The sequence below is a fragment of the Bison bison genome, unplaced genomic scaffold (genome assembly GCF_000754665.1).
Source record: "Bison bison bison isolate TAMUID 2011002044 unplaced genomic scaffold, Bison_UMD1.0 scf7180017864522, whole genome shotgun sequence".
Lineage (NCBI taxonomy): Eukaryota > Metazoa > Chordata > Mammalia > Artiodactyla > Bovidae > Bison > Bison bison.
This window is the reverse complement of record NW_011495073.1, coordinates 102,603-107,468: the sequence shown is the minus strand read 5'-3', so window position 1 is coordinate 107,468 and position 4,866 is coordinate 102,603.

Sequence of the window (4,866 nt, the reverse complement as noted above, 5' to 3'; positions counted from 1 at the left end):
GGTGATTGCAGCCATGAAATTAAAAGACACTTACTCCTTGGAAGGAAAGTTATGACCAACCTAGGCAGCATATTAAAAAGCAGACACATTACTTTGCCAACAAAGGTCCATCTAGTCAAGGCTATGGTTTTTCCAGTGGTCATGTATGGATGTGAGAGTTGGACTATAAACAAAGCTGAAAGCCAAAGAACTGATGCTTTTGAAGACTTTGGATGCTTTGGAGAAGACTCTTGAGAGTCCCTTGGACTGCAAGGAGATTGAATCAGTACATCCTAAAGGAAATCAGTCCTGAGTGTTCGTTGGAAGGACTGATGTTGAAGCTGAAGCTCCAATACTTTGGCCACCTGATGTGGAGAGGTGACTCATTGGAAAAGACCCTGATGCTGGGAGGGATTGAAGGCGGGAGGAGAAGGGGATGACAGAGGATGATCTGGTTGGATGGCATCACCGACTCAATGGACATGAGTTTGAGTAAACTCCAGGAGTTGGTGATGGACAAGGAGGCCTGGTGTGCTGCAGTCCATGGGGTCACAAAGAATCGGACACGACTGAGTGACTGAACTGAACTGAGGGACTGAACAACAACAACAGCAGGGGCTTCCCTGGTAGCTCAGTTGGTAAAGAATCCACCTGCAATGCAGGAGAGACAGGTTCAATCCCTGGTGTGGAAGATCCCCTGGAGAAGGAAATGGTAACCCAGTCCAGTATTTTTGTCTGGAAAATCCCATGGACAGAGGAGCCTGCTGGGCTACAGTCCATGGGGCTGCAGAGAGTTGGACACAACTGAGCGACTAAATCACCACCACCGCCATAGAGTGTCTAACTTTGGACCTAGGTTTTCCATCTAGCAGAATCTCCAGAGATCTGTCCACACTGCGTGTATCAGTAGTTGATTCCCTTCTTTCGCCAAGCAGCATTCCATGACATGGATCTGCCCCAGCTGCTTAGCCATCTACCTGCTGAAAGACATCTAGGTTATTTCTGGCTCTAAGCCATAAAGAACAAAGCTGCCGTGAAATTTAATGTACAGGTTTTTGTGTGAACATAAATTTTCATTCGTCTGGGATAGAAGCCAAGTGGCTGACTTCTGAGTTGTATGATAATTGCACATTTAATCTTCCAAGAAATTGCCAGACTCTTAACTGCCAGACTCTTCTCCAGAGTGGCTGTAATATTTTACATTTCCACCAACAGTGGATGTGAAGTCAAGTTTCTCTGAGTCCTCACCAGTACTTGATGTCATTTCATTGTTTCAGCCATTCTAATCCTCATGCCATGATATCTCATTGTGGTTTTAATTTGCATTTATTGATGGCTAATGGTATTGAGTGTCTTTCATGTGTATCCTCTTTGAAATTGTTGTTCATGTCTTTTCCTTACTTTCAAATTGCTTGTTTTTATTTTTCTTTTCCCTGTTCATGTTGAGTTGTGAGAGTTCTTTGTATGTACTAGACACAAGTTCTCTTGGAGATACCATTTACAGTTTCTTGAAGTCTGTAGCTTGTCTGTTTACCCTCTTGGTATAGATTTCACAGGGCAGCTTTTTTTTTTTTTTAATTTTAATGGGATTTTTATCCGTTTTCCCTTTTACAGGTCATGCTTTTGCTGTCAAGTCTTAAAAACTCTTGGCTGCATCATAAATCCTGGGGATTTCCTCTTTTGTTGTTGTTGTTTTCCTAAAAATGTTACAGTTTTAAGGTAAAACTCATGTTTATGGTCACTTTTTAGATGTGATGGTTGGGTGAATTTTTTTGGGTTTTGATTTTTGGAGTTATTTTTGGTGGAGCTCCAGTACTACTTGTTGAGAAGGCTGTATTTCCTGCACTGAATAACCTCAGCCTCTTTGTCAGAAGCTGGTTGGTCATGTCTGTGTAGGGATTTTGGGCTTCCTACTCTATAGAAGTTGTGGTCATCTATATGTCAACATTGGCCTGTTATGATTACTGTCATCACATAGAGGCTTTTCTACTGGGTAGAGTAAGTCAGGATCCTGAGTCTTCCTCCTGACCAGGCACCACTGTGGGCTTGGCCTGCTCGTTCCAGGTTTAGCAGGAACCCTGATGAGTCAATTTAGTGAGAATTCTCCACCCTTGGTATTAGGGACTGTTTACATCACCCAAGTTCCTCTGTTGAAGTTCTAACCCCTAATGTGATGTGTTAGGAGATAGGGCCTTTGGGAGGTTGTTGTGATTGTTTACTCAATAAATCATATCCAACTCTTTGCAACCCCATCGACTGCAGCACACCAGGCTCCTCTGTCCTCCACTATCTCCTGGAGCTTCCTCAAATTCATGTCCATTGAGTTGGTGATGCTATCTAACACATCTCATCCTCTGTTGCCCCCCTCTCCTCCTGCCCTCAATCTTTCCCAGCATCAGGGTCTTTTCCAATGAGTCAGCAGTTCACATCAGGTGGCCAAAGTATTGGCGCTTCAGCATCAGTCCTTCCAATGAATATTCAGGGTTGATTTCCTTTAAGGTGGACTCGTTTGATATCCTTGCAGTCCAAGGGATTCTCAAGAGTCTTCTCTAGCACCACAGTTCAAAACCATTCAATTTTTTGGCACTCAGCCTTCTTTATGGTCCAGTTCTTAAATCCATACATGACTACTGTCAAAACCATAGCTTTGACTATGTGGACTTTTGCAAAGTGATGTCTTTGCTTTTTAATATGCTGTCTAGGTTTGTCATAGATTTTCCTCCAAGGACCAAGCGTCTACTGCAGTGACTCTGTCACTGTTTCCACTTTTCCCCTTCTATTTGCCATGAAGTTATGGGACCAGATGCCATGATCTTAGTTTTTTGAATGTTGAGTTTTAAGCCAGCTTTTTCACTCTCCTCTTCGGAAATTCCTACATAGAAAATCATGTTATTTGCAAATAGACAGGTGTATTTCTCCCTTTCCCATCTGTGTGTCTTATATGAGTCAATTCTGGTTGACTTCCACATGACTCCTGGATGGGACTTGTCACCAGAATGATTAAGCTATGAAGATGGCTGAACATTTCCCTCCCACCTCCTATGCTCCAGATAGGGGAGGGAGGTTGAAAATGGAGTTAAGGCCTAAGTGATGAAGCCTGCATAAAAGTGCCTGAAGAACCAGGTCCAGAGATCCTCCAAGTTGGTGGACACATGGAGGTGCTAGGAGGCTGACGTGTCCAGAGAGAGAGGACTACTCTGGTGTTCCCCTATGCATACCTTGCTTCGTATATCTCTTCCACCTGGATGCTTATCTGTATCTTTTATCACATTCTTTTATAACAAATGGGTTTCCTGGAGTTCTGTGAGCCATTCTAGGAAATTATCAAATGTAAGGAGGGGATCCTGGGAGCCCCAATTTATAGCAGTTTGACCAAGAGTAGAGGTGACAACTTAGACTTGTGCTTGGGGGCATGGGGTGGGTGCTGGAGGCGGCAGTTCTGTGGGACTGAGCCCTTGACCTGTGGGATCTGACACTATTTCCAGATAAGATAGGGTCAGAATTAAGTTAATTTGTAAGACACCACCTGCCGTTGCAGAGAATTGCTTGTTGGGGGATAAACACACAGTTTATGACCAGAAGTATGGGAAGTGAAGCATTCTGTGTGGGTTGTAAGGGAGCAGGAGAGAAGTGAGTACTGCCACCACATTTAGGGCAGTTCTAGTTTCATAGCAAAATCAAGTGACAAGTGTAGAGAGTTTTGTGTATCCCATGCCTCCTGACATGCACAGCCTTCCCCACAAGCGACATCCCGCACCAGATGGTACATTTGATACAATTAACAAACGTGTATTAACACATCATAATCACCTAGAGTCCACAGTTTTAAATTAGGGTTCACTTCCAGTAATGTACATTTCTATGAGTTTTGACAAATATTTAATAACATGTATCCACCATTATGGGCTTCTTCAGTGGCTCAGGGGTAAAAGAATTTGCCTGCAATGCAGGAGACACAGGTTCAATCCCTGGGTCAGGAAGATCCCCTGGAGATGGGAATGGCTACCCACTCAAGTATTCTTGCCTGAAGAATCCCATGGACAGAGGAGCTCCATTGGCTACAGTCCATGGGGTCACAAAGAGTCAGACATGACTGACTGATTGAGTATATCCAGCATTATCATTCAGAGTAGTTTTGCTGCCCTGAAAATCCTCTGTGCTCCACCTACTCACCCCACCCTCCCCAACCTCTGGATAGCTCTGATTTTTTAGTGTCCCTGTAATTCTGTGTTTTTCCAGAATGTCATAGTTAGAATCATACAGTTTGGAGCCTTTTAGACTGGCTTCTTTTCTTAGTCACACATGTCTAAGGCTCCTCTGTGTCCTTTCAAGTCTTGATAACTCATCTCTTTTTAGCACTGAGTGATAGTTCATTGTATACATGGACCACAGTTTATTTGTCCACTCACATACTGATGAAGAATTTGGTTACTTCTAAGTTTTGATGATTAGGAATAAAGCTTCCATAAATAACCAGTGCAGGTACATGCGTAGACAAGTTTTGAACTCATTTGGGTAAATACCAAGGAGTCGGAACACTGGATCCTATGACAAGAGTGTGTTTTTTGTGAGAAATTGCCAAACTGCCTTTCAAAGTGGCTGCACAATTTGCATTCCCACAGCAATGAAACACTTGTTCCTATAGCTCCATATTCTCCCCAGAATTTGGTGTGGTCAACATCAGATTTTGTCCATCCATATAGGCGGTAGAAAAGTTATGAGCAACCTAGATAGCATATTCAAAAGCAGAGACATTACTTTGCCAACAAAGGTTCGTCTAGTCAAGGCTATGGTTTTTCCTGAGGTCAGGTTTGGATGTGAGAGTTGGACTGTGAAGAAAGCTGAGTGCCGAAGAATTGATGCTTTTGAACTGTGGTGTTGGAGAAG